Source organism: Lynx canadensis, chromosome B1 (assembly GCF_007474595.2).
Source record: "Lynx canadensis isolate LIC74 chromosome B1, mLynCan4.pri.v2, whole genome shotgun sequence".
Classification (NCBI taxonomy): Eukaryota; Metazoa; Chordata; class Mammalia; order Carnivora; family Felidae; genus Lynx; species Lynx canadensis.
The window spans coordinates 109667152-109690072 of record NC_044306.2 but is presented as its reverse complement, the minus strand read 5'-3'; the positions used below and the strand labels follow the sequence as shown (position 1 = coordinate 109690072).

The window sequence follows — 22921 nt, the reverse complement described above, 5'->3', positions numbered from 1 at the left end:
CACTTCTCTAAAGAAGACATCCAGATGGCCAACAGGCACATGAAAAGATGTTCAGTGTCGCTCCTTATCAGGGAAATACAAATCAAAACCACACTCAGGTATCACCTCACGCCAGTCAGAGTGGCCAAAATGAACAAATCAGGAGACTATAGATGCTGGAGAGGATGTGGAGAAACGGGAACCCTCTTGCACTGTTGGTGGGAATGCAAATTGGTGCAGCCGCTCTGGAAAGCAGTGTGGAGGTTCCTCAGAAAATTAAAAATAGACCTACCCTATGACCCAGCAATAGCACTGCTAGGAATTTACCCAAGGGATACAGGAGTACTGATGCATAGGGGCACTTGTACCCCAATGTTCATAGCAGCACTCTCAACAATAGCCAAATTATGGAAAGAGCCTAAATGTCCATCAACTGATGAATGGATAAAGAAATTGTGGTTTATATACACATTGGAATACTATGTAGCAATGAGAAAAAATGAAATATGGCCTTTTGTAGCAACGTAGATGGAACTGGAGAGTTAATGCTAAGTGAAATAAGCCATACAGAGAAAGACAGATACCATATGGTTTCACTCTTATGTGGATCCTGAGAAACTCAACAGGAACCCATGGGGGAGGGGAAGGAAAAAAAAAAAAAAAGAGGTTAGAGTGGGAGAGAGCCAAAGCATAAGAGACTGTTAAAAACTGAGAACAAACTGAGGGTTGATGGGGGGTGGGAGGGAGGGGAGGGTGGGTGATGGGTATTGAGGAGGGCACCTTTTGGGATGAGCACTGGGTGTTGTATGGAAACCAATTTGTCAATAAATTTCATATATATATATAAAAAAAATAAAATAAAGACTAATGTAAAAAAAAAGGAAAAAAAATAACTAAACATTAAAAAAACAAGGATTTTACACATATTTTAATTTTTTAATTAAGAAGATATATTTATCTAGAGGGAAATATTTGTATTAATAGTTTATTATTCTAATGTATAACTTTTACATGTTTAAATATATTGTATATGAGATGGCCTTATATACACCGTATATGGTATATAAGGATGAGCCTACTCTTTTCCCAGTTAATAAGTCTTTCTTTTTTTTTGTTGTTAGGCTTAAGTGATTTAGGTGCTTACTAATATTTGCATGTGTGGGACTGTCATAGAGGACCAAGACAATTTGTTCATCAGTATTCCTTGATTCCCCTAGCTACTCACAGGGTCTTTGGGCCTGCCAAATCACAGATAAGGTATATAAGGAACAATCCTATAGCAACTCCTAGTCACTGTCTTCTGTTATACCACTGAACATCCCTATTCTGGACTGCAGAATAAATAAAATGCTCCTGAAGCAAACTAGTTTTCCAACTGATTTGATTTCCCACCCTTATGTTTAACAATCCGAGTGCTCCCATGGTTTAGATGATATGTGCAAGGTCTTTGTAAAAGGACAATTTAGTTAAAATAATTTCCACACTTATTGTACTGATCATTTTAGCCTTCTGAGAAGATTTCCTATGATGAAAAAGAAAAGTTTCTTTTTTTTAATTTTTTTTGATGTTTATTTATTTTTGAGAGAGAGACAGAATGTGAGTGGGTTGGGGCAGAGAGAGAGGGAGGCACAGAATCTGAAGAAGGCTGCAGACTCCGAGCTGTCAGCACAGAACCTGACCCGGGGCTGGAACTCACAAGCTGTGAGATCATGACCTGAGCCGAAGTCGGATGTTCAACCAACTGAGCCACCCAGGCACCCCAAGAAAAGTTTCTTTTGCCCACTAACGTTCTATTGGTAGTATCTCAAGCATTGTCATGAAGTGATGTGAATATATAAGGCTGTGAGAGGTAATTTGAGGCAGTGTTTCTGCCACAAATTTGCCTGAGGTAGCTTCCCTAAGCTAATTTTTTCCTCCCCAATAATCTATCAGCAGGAACAACAATTGGGATTTGTATGGATGGGTTCCTTATATGTTCTTGACCACATATAAGGAACTCATTCATACAACATCAAATCTTAACTTCTCAGTATTCAAGGTGAGTGCAACATGACATATATTCAATGATAGTCCTAGGATCTTTATGTGAGACACTGAAGTTGTGGTTTTGGGCCAACCAGACTTCTGAAAATAATTAATGTAACATAAGATGACTAATGAGGAAACACACATGGAGGCCAAGGACTGGATCAGGGACACATGGTCACAGGAAAGTTCAATAGCTTGGCCGCTGCCTTCAAGACATACTGATAGTTCAAATTAGTGATTCTCAGATGGCATTGTTTTCCAGTCTGGTTGGAAAACCTGGTTGCTGAGTACTTTAGGCACAAATAATCCACAGCTAAACCTCTGATGTATTTCTTTTTTTCAGCAGCTCCCTAGAATCTTGCAAAATCTTGGTTGTGTTTTATTTACTCTAGGACTCCAACTAGAGTTAGAGCTCAAACTAAAATCTGTACATCCACTGCTCATTACATTAGTGATAATGCCTCAACTCGATTAACAGAGTTCTCATCTCCAAATAGAGTATTTCTTACTTGGTTGTACTAAGTTTTCCTATTTAACTAAATCACATCTCTGAATGAAGGTAGTTTCTAATCTTGATTGCATATTCAAAATGTAATTACCTGGGGAAGAGGAAGGAAATAATACAAACAAAGACCTTATATTTGTCCTAATGATGACATGGTGAGAAGCTGGGAGCTATTTAAATTTGATACCCATTGTGAATTCACAGAAGAGGACTGAAGGTTAGTACAAGGATCTCTAATTCATGGAACTATTTGATGCTTCCATGAGCAAGTATGGATATCTATGCACTCCTGTTCCTTAGAAGGCGATGGGGATGTACTTTTGTTATAACTGTGTTTTATTTCCCAAATTGGACATTATCATTCCCAAAGACTCTGTGAATCCAAGAAAAATATACCATATAAGCATGTACAACATATGTAAAGAATAAACAAGTGGATTTCCTTTTCTCAGGAGCACGGTCATAACCTGGCTATACATGAGGACTGAATGAACTCAGAAGGCATTTAAACTTTATTTTGTCTTAAGTCCAAGAAAGAAAATGAGGAAAAAATGTGTTTATATTACTAAACTGTTTTCCATTTTAGCTAGCCAGAATACTGGGATATGCCATTCCCAAATGTTGCAATAATGGCTTACATTTTAATGTGTACCTGGACAATGTAAAAGAAAAGGGAAAAAAGGAAAATCGTACTATACACTAGCACTATTCAATAGAATTTCCTGAGATGTTGGAAATGTTCTAAATCTGCACTGTTAAATATGTTAGCCCCTGGTCAAATGCAGCTGTTGAGAATTTGAAATATGGCTCATGTGACTAAGGAACATTTTAATTTTATTTAATCATAATTTAAATTTATATTCAAATAACCATATATGGTTAGTGGCTGCCATATTAGACAGTTAGTACAGCAATAGACACAAAAATAACAGGTTCAGTTCCAAATAGAGACATACTCAAAGATACCAAGAATTTCAAACTCTTATTCTATTTTCTAATTCCTGGGAGAGAACTAATCCTTGTGTTGCAATTTTAGTACGGTCCTTCAATTTATTCTAGTTAATGATTAATAATACCTAGACTGCACTTCTCTAATAGATTGTAAAAGCTCCCAGAGAGAAATAATATGATCTCAAAATGTAACTCTAATGTACTGTAACCTACCTTAGACATTTAAATATTTATTACAACAATTTGCTTAGGAAGAGCACAATGAATGCCTTTAACAGATAAGGATAATTTAGACCAGCAAAATATCTAAATGTGCATATTATAAAAATAGGGCAATGATTTAGAGCACAACCTGAATATTCTTTATGAAGTCCTTGTGTGTGTGTGTGTGTGTGTGTACATGCATGTGTGTGGTTAACTGTGTAAATCTCAAGCAGTAGACACTTTCCAGAGTACCCCAGATTGTTGTCTTTTGTCTAGTTTTTGGTAAAGCTATATGACTGTAAAGTGGCCACTAAAAAAAAGGGGGAGCTTTACAACAACCTCAGACTTCTGAAGTAATCTTGAACAAATCAGTAAAACACTTAAGTGAAGTTAATAAAATAAAGTGTGGTCATAAAGTCTATTTATTATAGCTCAGATTATAACATGTAACCTCATCTATAAGGGTCATCTTTATATGGTATAGTTGTCAGTAAAAAGGGTATATTTCATGTATTTCCTGAGTTAAAACAAGCAGCAATTGCTTTTCCACATAGCCTTTTGTTCCTTACCACTCTCAGCATGGCCTAGGGCCACCACTCACTTTCCTATAATTGCCCCCAGAACACTAGTGCCACTATCCTCCTTTTATCATACTGCAGTTGTCATATACGGAAAGTCCCACTTATCTTTACTGCCCTCCCATAATTTCTCATAACTCTACCAAGAACAACAGGTTACAGATTCACTGAAGGTTTTATGATAACCAGAGGGAATTGTAATCTGGAATAATGATATGGGGATGGACAAGAAACCTAAGACCGGATGCTGATGTTCAAGATAAATCTTTATAACCTCTAAAAGATCCTGCATGGGGTGACTATCTTGTTAGTCTTATTTCCATCTCAAGTACAGTCCTCATCTCATCCTCTCAGAGAGTGGCTCCTTTAAACCTTCACCCCTAAACTCAGGACTTGCCTCATATATAAAGTCTGTTTTCTTCCCAAAATAGGGAACCCCCATGTTGTAATCTCCCACAAGGTCACATCTTTCCCCCAAATCCAAGATACTCAGAATAGTCCAGGATGGGTTTTTTAGGCCAAATCAGAGTCTCTCTGGCCTGGCTGACCATCCTTGGGGTGTATCCAGTTCTTTCATTGGGTTTTCTTCTCCTACTAGTTTCTTGGGTGAAAACGAATAAAGCAGATCTCTGTATTTGACAATATTTTTATGATAATTCTATGGCTTGGTTTTCTGAAATCTTGTAATCCTCAAGTCCATTCAAATTTACAGCAGGAAAGTAGAAAAAAGCCATGGGCTAACAAAGAAATAAAAAGTCTGATAGTAATAATGGGTGCCAGGTCATAAGAGAAAATGACATAGGAGCAATTAGAACAACATAGATTTCTGGTAGAAATTTTGGTAAAAAGGCAAGATATGCCTTACACATAGTATTAAGTCAAGGAAGGGGTAGGAGGAGAAGAAATGGTTCCATACTGTAGTCCACAAATGTAAAATGATTGTCCCAAGTTATCAAGTAAAGGCTCAATACATTTAATATATTGTCTTTATTAAGGCAAGGAAGGATATAATAAACTTTATGAGGATATATGCACACACATACACACACACATATTCTTACCTATTACCTAAATTATGCATAATTTGGTTGTTTCTTTTTTTAATGTACATTTAAGTTGATTTTAATATTTTATAGTTTTTAACTTTTAATTTTGAAATAATATCAGATTAATCAAATTTACAAAGCTTCCATAAATTTTAGCATCTTACACAACCATAGTACAATAATCATAATTAGGAAATTAAATCAATGTAATACCAACAACCCATCAAGAAATTTCACTCAAATGTTTCCAAATTGAATTTGAATTTGGATTTGGATTAGTGGAATTCCACAAATGCACTTTTTACTGATTCATACATAAATCTGAAATCACTCACTGTATTTAGTTGTCATGTATAAATTTGGTTTCTAAATTAATTTATGTGATTACTTCACAATATTATCCTAGTAACTTCTGAACTCAAAGCATTTTTTTCTTCTGTGGTTCATGCTGACATTTAATTGTGGTGTATAACAAATGACAGTAAGATTCACTTGTTTTTCTTGAAATATGTTTATTAAGTTACTATTTAGTAATTACTAAACATTTACTTAAATAATAAAATTACTAAATTACTATTGGTAATTTGTACATTTTTGCTAGTTTAATATATTTCTATCAAGTTGGTTTTACTTTAATTCTGTAGTGGAGTCCTCCAGTTCTGAACTTCAGTGGCATAACAAACCTGTCCTATTGCCTGTCATTCTCTCAGCATGCTGTAAATTAGACACATAATTGAAATGAAAATCAACTATTGGCTGTAAAGTATTCTGGTGTGTCAAGAAGCAGACTACTAGCTATCTTAATCTTGTCACTAATTACCTGACGTGGAAATTATTTAGCTTTCCCATACCGCAGTCTCTTCAACTGAAAGAACAGGAAATTTTTCTCCCTTAATTTCAATGCTGATGTGAAAATGTATATGAAAGAACTGTATTTGAAACTGACAAAAAACAGATCATTAAAAAAATTATTTTCAATGATCACAGGATAGTTCTTACCTAAAGAAAAAATAAGTCTTCTCCATGCTTATCCTATCCAATTTTTTCTCATAATAGAAATAGGTCAAAATGGCTTCAGAATCCCAATTGGTGACTTGGAACTTATTCTTTTATTGCAAAATTGGAGCAACTGATATGGCAGTAGATTATCTAGATTATCTAATCCACATGAACTTCTAATGGAAAAGAATTGCCCACATCCACTAGACAGTGAATTTTCCCTGATGCTTTCTTTTTTGTATGTGCTTAAAGTGAGGCACAGTAAACTCTTGAAGGACAGGAAATTATTATTTGATGATAATTACGTCACTTATATAATAATAAATTCAACAATTTTTATTGAGAGCCACATATTTCTAAATGCTGTGAGGGTTACTATTATGAATGAAGAAAGACATATTGATGTAAAACTTATAATCGCAAAATGTAAAATGGCAAAATGGGATGAGTTATTAATTCTACTTGAGAGTATTAAAGAAGACTTTACATTTGAAGCAATAAGAGATCTGAGTCTTGAAGACTGAGTTGGATTTTTAAAGAACAATGAATAGAGGGTTTCTACTTATACATAACAGAAGTGTATAGAACTACATAGAATATAGATTATGTATTCTAGTTGCATACATATGTAATACTGTATATATTCTAATACTGTATAGAATATGTATAATATATTCTGTATATTTATTCTGGTTATACATGTTTGTATTTATATGTATATACATATATTCATATATATATATAAGTGAAATAAATAGCATGTTTGTGGACTCATAAGAGATTCAGTGGGCTTGGAAATTCAGCAGACTTATGAAGAAAAGTTGTGGGAGACAGAATGGAAAGATGGACTGAAGGAGAAGATGAATTTGTAGAAGTATTCTTCTGAATGCCATATTTATTTTGGATTTTATTTTATGAGAACTATCGTCACCTCTTGATTGTGAGAGCAAGATTTGTGTGTGCAAAGCAGTTTATATTTTAAGAATGCAGTCAGTGCCTGACTGGGTGAGGCTAGAGAGAAGTACAATCATCTGTGAGGAGATAGAGACTAAACTGATTGCTCCTGGATAATAGGGTAAGGTGAAGATATGATTAAAGGTGTTACAGGAAAATGATCAGTAGAACTTGTTGGCATATTGTACATAAAGTAAAAGAGAAAAAATAATCAAAGATGGCTCTGATGCCTGATAGATTAGATAGCTGAGGTAAGTGGCAATGTCATTTAGTGGTATGAAAAATCCAGAGGGAAGAACACATTGGCAAGTGTTTTTGTGCTGTGTTCAAGAATATCTATCTAACATGAAGTTTGACTTTTTAAAAGTGAAGTTGTTGTGGGTGTTGGTAAAAGTTCATGTTGTGTCTCTGTGTTTGGGTTTCTGGAGAATGGTAGTGATACACGTTTTCAGAAAAAAAGTTCAGGGTGTCAAATGCATCATAAATACTGAGTTCATGAATTTATTTATAAGATGATAGCAGGAGATAGGCTGGAAACTTTTTCCTAGGCAATGATTTTTGAAATTTCTACCTTTGAGTCATATCCTCTAAGTTCATATTTCTCAAAGCTTGGCCACTAGGGCAGCAAACACTGGCAATGTGGAACTTATTCAAGATACAACATCTTAGACCCCACCCATTACTATTAAGTCAGAAATGCTGGGCATCTGGAGGCCAGAATCTGTTTTAAGAATCCCACCACGTGATTTTGATTCACACTAAAGGATTTGAACCTTGGTTTCACATTGGGACCATCTGGGGATCTTTAAAATGTTCTGATGCCTTGGACCAGCTTTAGTGATTCTGATATAGTCAGATGTAAGGCCTGGGCAAAGGGCTGGAGATTTTGAAAGTCTCTCAGGTGATTCTACTGTGCAGCTTGGGCTAAAATCTATATTTTTAAAGAGTAACAATAAAGAAATACCAAGAGGAATGTTTCTCAGACTTTAAAAGTGCAAACCAATCATCTTCAAAATGCAGAATCTAATACAGTGGGTCTGAGTGCAGCCTGTAAGTACATTTCTAGTCAGCTTTTCTGTGAGCTTGACCACAGACCACACTTCAAAGAGCAAAGCACCAGAGCACAGTCATCAGGCATGTATGATACCTCTCCTACAGATATGAAAAAACAAGGGATTAGTAGCTGGGGATGATTTGTCTGGCCTGGGAATTGGTTGCTCAAGAAAAGAGATTGAAGGGGCGCCTGGGTGGCGCAGTCGGTTAAGCGTCCGACTTCAGCCAGGTCACGATCTCGCGGTCCGTGAGTTCGAGCCCCGCGTCAGGCTCTGGGCTGATGGCTCAGAGCCTGGAGCCTGTTTCCGATTCTGTGTCTCCCTCTCTCTCTGCCCCTCCCCCGTTCATGCTCTGTCTCTCGCTGTCCCAAAAATAAATAAACGTTGAAAAAAAAAAAAAAGAAAAAAAGAAAAGAGATTGAAGGTGAGAGTAGGAACCAATCAAATTTATACACATACTTAATTTTTAAATTATTTTTAGATCAAGTTGTCCAAAAGCACAAGTGCTTCTTTAAAAGACTAATCCTTTAAATATTTAAAATATTGGACAAAGCTAACCTGAAGGGGTCAGAGTTAAATTTTTGCAGGTAGGCTCCAAGAGATTTATTGGATTATCTTGGATTATCTTATTCCCAATTTTTTTCTTTTTTCTTTTCTTTTCTTTTCTTTTCGAGAGAAAGAGAGCATGAGTGGGAGAGGGGCAAAGGAAGAGGGAGAGAGAGAATCTCAAGCAGGCTCCACACCTAGTGCAGAACCCAATGTGGGGCTCCATCTAATGACCATGAGATCATGACCTGAACTAAAATCAAGAGTCAAACACTTAACAGACTGAGCCACCTTCGTGCCCCTGGATTTTCTTATTTCTGCCATGTTTTTCTGGAGAGGACAAGAGTGTAATTTTCTGATATAACTTTGACAGTCCTGTTAACTATTATTCTGGAAGGATTAACCTACATGGGCTCATATCAATCCAGTCACATGTCAATGGGAAAGTAATTTCCATTTGTGTGTCCTATTAGTAAAAGTCAACCTCTAATTTTGGAATTTTAAAACCATGGGGGGAAAAGATCCCGAAAGGGAATTATGTAGTCTTCCTTTTGTTGTTTTTGCCATTTTTCAAATAAATGTGCCTTTATGGATTTAATGAAAATTCAGTTTAAAATGTGGTTTAAGAAACCAACTTAGCTGCCCCCTTTTACTAATGACAGCAGTCAAATCATTACTTGTCTAACTGGGCTCAGCAATGTCCTAATTAGCAAAGGGTTGATCTGAGCCTGAGGTGACAGCTTACCCTTTGGCTCTTGAATTCTAGCTGCTTCTTCATTAATCAAAAGTAAAAATAATCACAAAAGTTAGAATGATTAAATAAGACCTCTGCCTTTCCGTTGAATCTTTAGGCTTCTGGTGTTAGAAAAAAATGGACATTTTTTTCTTGTAAACTGCATTCTAGACTTTTTAATTGATTAGTGAATGAGTGAAATTATCTTGGATGGGAAAATTATGAGAGATTTAGTAACAGTAGTTAGTCAATATTAAAGGGAAATGGGTCAGAATGGAGTTAGATACCATACATTCCTACTATGAATTAACCCCCATTTTCCCGAGGGGACGATTCAAAAGGAGTTTTTTAAATTATGTATATAAAATGATTAAATATCAACTTTTAATATTTAATTTGTTAAATAAGTTATGAAGTATAGTCAAAATCACATTATATAATTACATTTTAATATAGAAATACACTTTTTCACATTTCTTGAAAATATTTTAGTCAAGCTTTCCATGTGCATCTTCTAAAACAGTCTTATCATCATTAGAGTTCCTTGTTGAATCCTCTAATGCATTTGTTGAGTGCACATTATTTTATTGGTCCACATTTTTTTTTTTTTAGCTAAGACCCCTTTTGGATCTGTATATGATGTTCTCACTGGAAAATTTATCCTAAAAGTATACAATCAAAAAATATGAGTACATTTGGTTTTTATATTGTCCTATGTGTATATGCATTCATGATTTCTCCAACACAACCATTTTCTGCTTTGCTTTTTAAGTAAATTTTAAAAGGTTTATTTACAATCAAATTCTTGCAGTTGTGAAGTCATACACACTAGAATAATGAAGAAATCTGTAGTATCAAAATTTTTCTCTTGCTTTCTCACCAACTAATTAATCACTGCATACTAGTACTGACCTGTGTGGTTTCAGACTAATGTGTCTTTTTCCTAAATAGTACTTGGTTAGTCAGAATTTAGGGAACTGAGAGAGGACCAGCAATAAGTAGACTTTGTGAGACTTGGATGTAAAGTAACTATATGCTGTTGTCTGAGGGTTAATATTTTAGGAGGAAAAAAAAAACCCTTTGTCTTATATTTGAACATACCCAGAAATAATGATGTTTAGTTCATAGAAATTGTTTTAAAGCAAATTCATACTAATTGTCATTTCTTCTGAATTCTACATTCAATTTTATTTTTTTTATCTGAAACTGATTATGATTAATAAAATATTATACAACTTAATAAATTTTCCAAAGGTGTTCATGTATTATATAAAAAGTGAAATACACACTATATATTTTCTTTTACGAGATTGAAGTCTCTGTGGAATATATTTCTCCTTTTGCTAAAAGATCTTTTTCCTGGGAGAAACAAATTACTTGGGTTGGTATCTGGAAGCAAAATTCAGTACTAATTTAATCTTAGGAATTTTCCCTTTAAATTTGTGACTTCTAAATTTGATCCCACTTAAAAAAGTTGTGCTTACCTGTATATTAGCCAACTTTTGTGAATGTCAGCAACAAAATTGCGCCACTTTCCACAATGCACATTTTTTTATTGTTGTGGATATAATTTGAAGGTTGTTCTCTGCTGGGTTCTACTGGGTTCGGCCCAGGCCCATGAGTCCTCTCGTTCCTGGATCCCTTCTGAATGAGGAGCCACCATCTGTGACATGATGTTCTCATGGCAAAGAACAGCTTCTCAGGTGGGACAGAGCCAATCCAGACAAAACATGTAAAACTTCTACTTGGGAGTACATGGGTGGCTGTGGCTTAGTTGGTTGAGCTCAGACTCTTGATCTCAGCTCAAGTCTTGATCTCAGGGTCCTGAGTTCAAACCCTGCATTGGGTTCTACTTAAAAAACAAAACAAAACAAACAAAAACAGTAAAAAAATAAAATAAAACTTTTACTTGAACAAATGTATATCACATCCCCTTATACTCCATAGACCAAAGCAAGTCATGTTACTAAACCAATGTCAGTGTGGCAAGAGGATATATTCCCTGCCAATGGGGAAGCATGACAAAGTTGGGGAGGGGACAAATAATTCTGAGCAAATAATGCAATCTACTACTGATAATCACTTTGGTGACTGTCTTGTAATTTGCAACACTTACTTAATCATCATTAGAACTAGAATCAATGTCAGCAAGTGTGAAGGACACATATTGCTTTTAGTTACCTACAATGGCCATGAAATTAGATGAAGATCAATCATGTGAAAGTTGAGAGAAGTTATTCACTATGTTTTCTAATGGACTTTTAGTTTCTAATGATGCTAATAATAATTTCCATTATGCTTTTTAAACTTCTCAGAATAATTTTCATTTTTAAGTCCTATTTGAGAGTTTTTTCCTCTCTGTACCATTCCTGTCAGTGCAGCATCCAAGTCTGGTTCTGTTCCAACTCTTCCAGAGATTCTAGGAGATATTTAATTTCCTTTAGTATTTCTGCTAAACTAGCTAGACTAAACTCTTTTCTATATATATCCTATGAAGTGGATATGTATCCTCAAGAAGTTAATATATAAGAAAGTACCTAGCGTATGGTATGCATTTAAAACAGTCACATTCCTTCTCAGTCCTATTTCATTTTGAAAATGTTGAAATATTTGCTAATTTAAAACATTACTCTATTGATTTTTTTTTGTCCTGATACTCTCAAATTCTTAAGAACTGCTTACCCTAATTTTTCACATTGTTTCTGAAGGCCTGGGGGTGGTAATAAACATAAGATGAAAAGCAGTTTTTCCAGCATTTTCTGAAGATGCTTCTAAATCAATCATCTGTCCCAGACTATCAGAAGAAATGCAGATTTAAAATAAGCTGCTTCACTGTAGCCATAAGTTTGCTTTTATTTTTTTTTAATTTTTTTTCCCATAAGTATACTTTTATATATGACATCCGTGTTTCATGTTTTGGTTCACAAAAACACGTTATCCTTGGAGCTGTTGGGTTAGGAACATGTGGAGATTCAAGAAGTGTCATACTAGGAGGGGGCATGGAAGATCTGAGCCCTTTTGCTCTACAATGCCCTATGTATCTCTTTCATGTGGCTGTTCTTGAGTTATATCCTTTTATAATAAACTGGTCATCTAGTTTTAGGTCCTGCTACCAGGTGGTGTGTCTTTTTAGGAAACTTGACAGAAGAATTATAAGAATTTTGAAAGCACAGTTCATGATGATTACACATTTGTCATCAAGACAGACTTTGAAAATTTAGGGCTCATACATCTCATTAGATCACCTTTTCATGAAGCATATATGCATGGATTTTTCATGGATGTAAGACTGTCACAGGTAAAATTGATGGTAAAGCCATTTGCTTATGAAGAATATAGGAAAGGTAAGATCTGACAGAAGATAGACCATGTGCACAGAGTCCACTTAAGGAAATTGCCAAAGGTTAACAAAGAGCTGGCACTTAATAATTGAGGGAGAGGAAGAGAAGGAAAATCTACATGGAAAAAAAAATTAAGAGCCTTTCTAATATTCTCATCAATGACTGGCTTAAAATTGTTTGAGAACACTGACTTCAAAGCAGACACAAAGAGTAAAGAATTAAAGCTTTTGAATCCAGTTGTTTAAAAAATTAGTGAAGGAAGAAGACTCTTAGAGCAATAAATACTTTATGAAAAAGAAGAGGAGGAAGAACTGAAAGGAAAACTGAGTGAGGCAGAAAGTTCTAAGATCTCAGATGATAAAAAAAAAAAAAAAATGGGTTGAAAAGGTCAGGAAACAACAGGCTTCTCCACCAGGAGGAGAAAGCAGCAGGAAGGACTTAGGGAGAACCAGCAGACAGTCCTCAAGCCCCAGTTTTATGATGTCAAAACAGGAGAACTCAGAAGCTTCAAAGATTCTGTCACAAAGCAGAAGCTGATGAATAAAACCCTTGAAGATCACTTGAAATTTGAGGCAAAAAATGGGACATTGAGTGTATCAGAAGCTAGGGCTGGCAGCAAACAATTGACATTCATGTTAAAAAGTTCTGAACAGTGGAATCAACAGGAGGCTGAGAAGGTGCACCAAGAGAGGGAAACATTTTGTCGTTCAGCAGTCACCTGAAGTCAAGACACAGAAGAGGACTGCTGTTTTCGCTGAATTTGGAAACAATCCTAATTCTGATTTGGAAGAAGCACTTCTACTCCAAATTGGTTATCATTAGAGTACCTTAAACCCAGACAGGGGAATGCACATTTTGAAAATTTTATGTAAATACCTTTTTTTTTTTTTTTTTTTTGAGAGAGAGAGAGAGAGAGAGAGAGAAAGTGCAAGTGAGCAAGGGGCAGACAGAGAGAGAGAAAGAAAGAGAGAGAGAGAAGCTGCGCTCACCTAGGGCTCATGTGTTTACAGGAAACAGGGCTGGAACTCACCCAAAGCAGGGCACTGACTCACCCAATATGGGACTCAAACTCACCAATTGTGAGATCATGACCTGAGCCTAAGTCAGATGCTTAATGACTGAGCCACCCAGGCACCCTATGTAAATTCGTGATACATCTACACAGGAAAAGATTTGATAACTTGTCCCTGCAGGGGTAGGACTTTGAAACTAGGCCTCCACCAACTGGTCAATACATGGCCCCAGGGTGCTTTTCATACATTGTTGCTTCTCATTAACATTGGCCTTTTACCCCTGACTTTAATCAGGTAAACCAGGTTGTTTTAATATTGTGAAATGTGTACCATAAAACAAAAGGTTATCCTGTGCTAAAAATGAAGATTGATCTTCTTCTGGGAACTTTTTTTGCTTATAATACCTGCTGCCATTTATGATTAAAGCATTCAGAAATACCATTCCTGTCTTATATAGTATATATATTGCTATGTTTGTGTTTATAAATATATGTTGATAGATTTGTTACTTGTGTGTGTTAGGGATTTTTTAAAATGTATATGTTATACCAAGAGAATATAATTTAATGGCAATAACTGGAAGCAAGAAGTGGAAACTACTAGTTATTCTTCTAATTTTTCAAAAGATTAAATACGGATTTTTATCTGTTTCTTAAGTTTAATTAAAGACAACTGGCTGGAGAAGACATTACAAAAAAACCTTCATTTGAACAACAATACACTACCCTTAAATATCACTGCTTCAGTTGATTTAACTTCAAAATCTATCACCCTGTTAATTATCTGGATAGATTTGGCATTTGGCTTATCTGGTTGACATTATTTATGTCATTCCTGAAGCTGAATGTTTAAGAGGGCCATGGACACAAATACAGAAGAATTACTATGCAGCCAGGATATCTGTCCTCCCTGTGAGAGCCTCCAGACTAAGTGGGTTGTGTTAATTCAATGACCCAGGTTGGCTATGTGGAAGGGAAAGGAAGTAGGAAGAAATGACAGGATAACGGGATCTATAGGGATTCTGGTCCTCAGGTATTCTCTTTAGCGTGCAAATAATAGTCATTTATTTTTACAATTAAAAACTTGGGCACCTGGGTGGCTTAGTCAGTTGAGCATCCGACTCTTGATCTCAGCTCAGGTCATGAACTCTCAGTTTGTGAGATTGAGCACCTCATTGGGCTCTGCACTGACAGTGTGGAGCCTGCTTAGGTTTCTCTCTCCCTCTCTGCCCCTCCCCACAAGCACATGCTGTCTCTAAAAAAACTAAATAAAAATTAAAAAACCTCATTTTATATAAAATATTACATATTTTAGAAGATGTATTTTTAATTAAAAAAGAAAGATCACTAGAGAAAACCCTGTTAGCATTTTTGGTTACATATTTTGAGACTTTTTTCTTTTCTTTTTTTCAATGTTTATTTATTTTTGAGAGAGACAGACAGAGACAGAGTGCAAGTGGGGGAGGGGCAGAGAGAAGGAGACACAGAATCTGAAGCAGGCTCCAGGCTCTGAGCTGTCAGCACAGAGCCCAATGCGGGGCTCCAACTCACGAACTGCAAGATCATGACCTGAGCTGAAGTCAGACGCTTAACCGAATGAGCCATGCAGGCACCTCGACACTTTTTTCTATTTATACATATTTTCTTTATATGATTTCATAAATTACATATTAGTTATTATTTTGTTTTGTTATCTAAGACTCTAAATATATTTCCCCGTTTATAATATATTCTATTTTATCATTTGGATGATTGCACACAGTATTGTACCATATAAAGATTACACAGCTCTTTAAACCAGCTTGTTTGTTTTTCTCTTCTGTGTCATTTTTCAGGCATAAATCCTTTTGAGACAAGCATGTTTATAGATCTACCTTGGGCAAATGCATTATTATTTCTTAGGATAAATTTCTAAAACTGTAAATCCTAGATCAAAGAACATATCTTTTAAAATTGAAAAGTTTTAAGAACATATTATGGAATTTTTCTCTAGAAAATTTTGTATCAATTTACATTCCATTCAGTAGTGTTCATGAGGGGATCTGTTTTCTCCCTTTCACTAATAATGGATATTATCATTCTTTGTAATCTTGACCAACATGACAGCAGTTAATAATGGGCTGAATTTTCTTTTTTTTTTTTTTTAAGAAACATTTCAATACCCTTACTTACATTTCTGGCCAAGAGTCTGTGGAAGAAGAACTTAAAATTTCAGGGGCTCTTTCTACCCATTCAGTGGCCTGAGCAGTGGGAGTTGCAGACCGGTCTTTGGTGACAGGTTGAGTGCTTCAGTCTTCAGTAGGGAACTACTCAATAGGCACAAAAGGAACCTGTACACCTTCAGACTAGTCAGAGACTTTAGGTTGAATTAGCAGTAAATTTCGGGAGCTGGAGCAATCCATTCACCCTTAAATTCCTTCTTGGTTACAGCCTGTTCAATCTCCACCTGATTTTCCTTTTCACTCTCTTCATGATCTTTATAAGTAGAGAACAGGCATGACCTCCTGTGGATATTCAAGGAAGATGGTGTCACATGTGCTCAGAGCTCCCTGGGCCAGCATTTACCATATCAGGCCTGCAGAATGAGCTCCCTTGTTGTTGCATGGCATGGCAGTGTCTTCATAGTGCAGAGCAAAGTCTGTGTTACCGAGAGCAATGGTAGGCAGATTAACACAACATACCCCTGTGAGAGGCTGCTGGTGGGCCCCAGGACCAGTAACCACTAGAAGTCGCAGCTCCCAAAAGGCTGCCTGAATGTGGCTGGGAAAGGTTCCATGAGTGGAGTGGCCAGCAATAGAAGTGGCTCCAGGGGCAAAGAGCGAACTTTAGTGCATCTCATCAGCCAGTATTCCTGGAGAATATGCCACGAATATCAGCTGAGCTTTCAATGATACAAGCTGCCAACAGAATCTTCTCCTAGGTTCTTTTCAGGTTTATGATATAGATGCTATCTCTTTTCATTTATTGATGTACTATTCCATTTGGAAGTCAAGTCTGTTGCTATCTTAGTGGGTTCCTTCTGCAACAGATTTGAGGACATCTTCCTTTTTTGTTTGTGGGACATCAAACTTATGAAACTTTCCCTTTAATTTATGAGAGGAACCCGAAACACCATATGGATCCCTCTCTGGGTAGTATAGAAAGGTAATGAGCTTTATTTTATTTTATTTTATTATTTTATTTTTTAATATTTTTTAATATGTTATTTTATTTTTTAATATTTTATTTCATTTTATTTTATTTTTATTTTATTTTTTAATGTTTCATTTCATTTCATTATTCCATTTCATTTTATGACAGAGAATGCACGCATCTGCAGGCAAGTGAGTGAGGCAAGAGGGCAGAGGGAGATGGAGAATGAGAATCCCAAGTAGGTCCGCACCCAGCAGCACAGACCCAATGCAAGACTTGGGGCTCAATCTTATGACTGTGAGATCATGACCTGAGCCAAAATTGAGTTGGATGGTTAATAGACTGAGCCTCCCAGGGGCCCCATGAGTTGTATTTTAATTTACATTTTCATAATTATCAACTTATAATTTCTTTTCTGTGCATTGTCTATTTATACTTCTTCATTTGCGAATGACCATTTCTGACATTTTCCTGTTTTTCTTTGGAGACTTTGTCTTTTGCTTCTAAGTTACAAGCCTCCTTTTTGAAGTACCCAGCTTAAAAAGTAATCACTCAAACATGCTGTAAATAAACTTTCTCACTTTAGGGATTTCCTTCTAAACTTGTTTAAATTAAACAAACAATTAAACTTGTTTAATTGACAAGAAGATTTTTATTTATGTATTTTATAATTTTGGGTCAAAAGTTTACTGTTGAAAATAGATTTTCAGAAAAACTAATCTTGCCAGGGTAGGCAGGCTTGTTTAGAGAGGGAAAGCTCAATTAGAACATTAGTTCATAATAAAAAAATTAAATAAGGGTCTGCAGTCAGAAACAAGAGATGAAAAGAAAGCATCATGAATAAATGTCAGAAGCCTCTTTAAGGGAAACATGATGAGCATTGCTTGAATGTAGGATCTGAAGAGATATAAAAGTCACAGATGATTACAAAGTTTGAGATTGAGAAAATGTTCCAGTGCTAAAAATATAAACATGGGCATGCCGTACCTCTGAGTCTCAAAGTTTGTTTTGTTTGGTTTTAAATAAATTGACTTTAAGGTAACAACATCTACCAAATGAACACTGAAGAGTTCTTAGAATTTTTTTTCCTTCTACATCTTTGATAAGCGTTTTGAAATAACTTACACAATTATTTTGTTCTGTTTAATTATTTAACCAGTATCTGTGTTGTCAGCTAGTAGCCACTAGGTAAAGAGGATTTTCTCAGTCTTCCAACTTCCTACTATGGTTGTGCTAATCCTCCTATTCCATGTTGGTCAGGATCATAGGTGAGTGGTTGCAATTATCTGCTATGACATGAGACCCCAGTAGCCAATCTACTTCTGTCCCTGCCCCTATGTTTCAGAGTCACCCACTACTATATCTAAACTAAAGTTTAGTACATATGTGGCATCTTGGGAAATGGCAAATGGTTTGGCTCATCAGGGGCCTGGAAAGAGAAGTATTAAAAGATCTTGAGGGAGGTTGGAGGAGGTCTGGGATAGAGACATGTTGATAGACATATGAGGATGGGCATGAACTATGGAGAACAAAAAGTACCACTGATGTGTTGCTGTCTCTGGGTATATGAATGTGACACCCTATTTATTGAAGATTGTCACAGGAATCCCATAGAGAGGTTTCTCTGGATTTCTCTAACAATACCTTATCCACAATTCCAAAAATATAAACATCTCTGAAATTCAAGTTATTTTTCTTTTTGGCAAATTTATTTGACAACAGAAATTTACTTGAACTGACATAAGGACATTTATAGTTTTAATTATGTATTTTAGTTGATATATAATTGATCTGTAGCATATTATTTTTAGGTGAACAATGTAATTATTTAATATTTGTATATATTATGAAGTGATCATCACAATAACTGTAGGTAACAGCATCACCACACATAATTAGTTTTTTTCGTTGTGATGAGAGCATTTGGAATCTACTCTCTTAGCAACTTTTCAATATAAAATATAGTATTATTAACACAGTCCCCATGCTGCACATTATATCCAAAGACATATTTATTTTATAGCTGAAAGTTTGTACTTTTTGGTTCCCTTCATCCATTTCACCTCTCCTACCCTCCACTTCTGGCACCCACCAAACTATTTTCTGTATCTATGAGTAGAGGTTTTTGTTTGTGTATGTGTTTTTTTGTTTTTAGATTTCACATATATATGGGATTATATGTTATATGCCTTTCTCTGTTTGACTTACTTAACTTAGCATAATTCCCTCAAGGTCCATCCATGCTGTTGCAAATGGCAGCATCTCATTCATTTTTTTTTTTTTTTGGCTGAATATTTTAGTATGTGTGTGTGTATCACATTTTCCTGATCCATTCATTCATCAGTGGACACTTAGGTTGCTTCCATGTCTTGGCTATTGGACATAGTAGTACAGTGAATATGGGAGTGCATATATCTTTTTGAGATAGTGCTTCCATTTCCTTCAGACAAATATCCAGAAGTGGAATTGCTGGACCATTTGGTAGTTCTATTTTCAAGTTTTTGAGAAATTTCCATACTGTTTTCCATTATAATTGCACCAATTTACATTCCCAGCAACAGTGCACAGGGTTCCCTTTTCTCTACATCATTGCCAATACTTGTTATTTCTTGTCTTTTTGGTAATAGCCATTCTAACAGCTTTTTTTTCTCATCCTATTTTGAGGTGATACCTCCTTGTGGTTTGATTTTCACTTCTCTGATGATCAGTGATGGTGAGCACCTTTTTATGTGTCTGTTGGCCATCTGTATGTCTTCTTTGGAAAAATGTCTATTCAGATGTTCCGCCCATTTTTAATTTTTAATTTTTTAAATATTTATTTATTTAAGTAATCTCTACACCCAACATGGGGATCAAACTCATGTCCCAGAGGTCAAGTGTTGCATGCTCTTCCAACTGAGCCATCCAGGCACCACTCTTTTCCCCATTTTTAAGTCAAATTATTTGTTTTTGCTATGGAATTGTATGAGTTCTTTATATATTTTGAATATTAACTCTTTGTCAGTTATATAATTTGCTAGTATCTTCTCCCATTCAATAAATTGCCTTTTCATTTTGCTGATGATTTCCTTTGGCATGCAAAGGATTTTTAATTTAATGTAGTCCCACTTTTTAACTTTTGTTTTTGCTGCCTTTGCTTTTAGTGTCAGATCATAAAAATTATTGAGAAGCTTACTGCCTGTGTTTTCTTCTAGGATTTTTATGTTTTCAGGCCTTAAGTTCATGTCTTTAATCCATTTTGAGTTCATTTTTGTGTATGGTATATGATAGTGATCCAATTTCACTCCTTTGCTGTCAGGTTTTCCCAATACTATTAATGAAGGAACTGCCCTTCCCCAGGAAGGAGTCTTGGCTCCTTTATCATAAATCAGTTGACCATGTATGTATGGGTTTAATTCTAGGCTCTCTATTCTGTTTCAGTTTTAACTATTATTAATAAAGCCAAAAAATTAAAGATCTCACATGATACATGATTTTCCAACACAGTAAGGATCAGATTAGTGAGAGGAGCACCAACATTACTAAGAATTTAGGTGATGGATTTCTTCTGCAGACTGGGGCAGGAGAGGGTGCTATAGGACTGAACTCACTAAAAATAATAAAAATGAATATCCCCAAAAGAATAGAGGCCAGTGGCATTGGTTAGCCGTCAGAAGCCTGGTGCACGTAACTGATTATAATGACCCTCATGTCATCTGCCACTGTTGTACTAGTGCCTCTTCCTCTGTTCATACCTATGGTTGCAACAGAGATCCCTCATAGCTAGTGATGGAAAGGTTTGGGTTCTTGAATGGGTCTTCTTGGTATGTAGATACAAGACAGAAATAGATGACAACCACACTGTATCTTCATTGAGGGTAAGATAGTGGTGACAGAAGATCATCTCATTGAGCAGAGGTTCAGATAGTGTCCTGGTCATCTGCTTTATGTAGATAGAAAGGTGGCCCAAGCTTAGTATATGTATGGAATAATGGGAAATGGGAAATGGCTTGGCTGATCAGGGGCCTGGAAAGAGAAATGAAATGAAAGATCAGTTTCAAAGAGTTCTGGGTAGAGGCATGTAGATGGACATATGAAAATGGTTGTACACTGTGGAGATCCTTTATATCACACCATAATGGGCAACAGAAATCTAACACTATGGAAGAGTTAATAAACACCCTGATTAAAAAAACTGAATTGGCTAGTAATCAACCATCTCAGTGTTGACAAAATGGATACATAAAAGAAGTATCCATGGGGATGACAGAAATACAGGTTATGTGTGGGCCAATAGTATGGGCTGCTACTTGCCAAAGACATAGAATGTCCAACCTGTCAGCAGGAGAGACCATAGCTGAGCTCTCTATATGGCACCAACAAGCTACTTGGTGGTCAACTGAAAACATTGGACCCCACCTTGGAAGAGATAATACTTCACTTTGATAAGAATAGATACAGATTATGGTTATGTAGTTGTGTTTCCTATGGATGGAACCCTAGCCAGCACCTCTGTCCCAGGGTCTATAAAACCTATGATCCATCACTACAAAACAAGATACAATATTGGGTCAAATCAAAGGACCCATTTTATAGAACAGGGGGTTTGCAGCTGGTCCATAACGTATGGTCCACTACTCCTATAGCCTATCATGCCATTTGGAAGGTGCTGGCCAGATAGAGCAGTTGAATAACCTGCTGAAGGCAAAGTTAAAGTGCTAGCTTCCAGAAGATGCTTTACAATGACACTGTTTTCTTCAAGACATGGTGTCCCTTTAATTCAAATACCTTTATATGATGCTGTGTCCCCAGTAAGAAGAATATTTGGGTCCATGAACCAAAGTGTAGACGCAGGATTAGCTCCACTTATTATCACTCTCAGTGAATCCCTTGGCAAATTTGTGCTTCTCATCCCTATCATTCTGCATGATCTTCTCTCATTCCATACAAATTTTAGGATTATTTGTTCTAGCTCTGTGAAGAATGCTGGTGTTATTTTGATAGGGATTGCATTGAATATGTAGATTGCTTTGGTAGTATCGAATATGTAGATTGCTTTGAAGATATTTGTTCTTCCTATCAAGAAGCATGGAATCTTTTTCCATTTTTTTTTTTTTTGTGTGTGTGTGTCTTCTTCAGTTTCTTTCATAAGCTTTCTATACTTTTCAGTGTATAGATTTTTCACCTCTTTGGTTAGATTTATTCCTAGGTATTTTATGGGGTTTGGTGCAATTATAAATGGGATTGATTCCCTGATTTATTTTTCTGTTGCTTCATTGTCTGTGTGATCTTCTCTCAAAGCGAGAACATTTCCACCAAGACACACAGCAAGAGCCCTATTAAACTATATGCTAATGAGGGGCACCTGGGTGGCTCAGTCGGTTGAGCGTCCGACTTCGGCTCAGGTCATGATCTCGAGGTCTGTGAGTTCGAGTCCCACATCAGGCTCTGTGCTGACAGCTCAGAGCCTGGAGCCTGCTTCTGATTCTGTGCCTCCCTCTCTCCCTGCTCCTCCCCTGCTCACACTCTCTCTCTCAAAAATAAATAAAGATTAATTTAAAAAAAATAAAGAAAAAAAATAAACTATATGCTAATGATTGCCACCTAGATATTCCATGTTTACCTTGCAAGTGACCAGAATGCAAATGGTAGTATATTAGTAAGAGAAATTAAGACTTTTCATCAATAGCAGTAATACAAAGAAGGCAGGGAACAATATTTTTAATACTCAAATAATCATTGGGTACCCTTGGTGCCCCTTGACAAATTTTGGTGGTTAGTGGAAGAATTCAAAAACCTTTTCCTGAGAAGGGCTTGGTGATCTGGGGTTCAGAAATCTTGGCAATGGTGGTCTGGGCCATAGCACTGGAATGAAGGATTTA

The 22921-nt window shown here is 36.0% G+C and overlaps 1 pseudogene; it reads left to right on the top strand.

Annotated features, from left to right (window-relative positions):
• LOC115513021 overlaps window positions 1-13748 on the top strand; it is a 54672-nt pseudogene extending 40924 nt beyond the window's left edge.
• Window positions 13749-22921: the final 9173 nt, after the last annotated feature.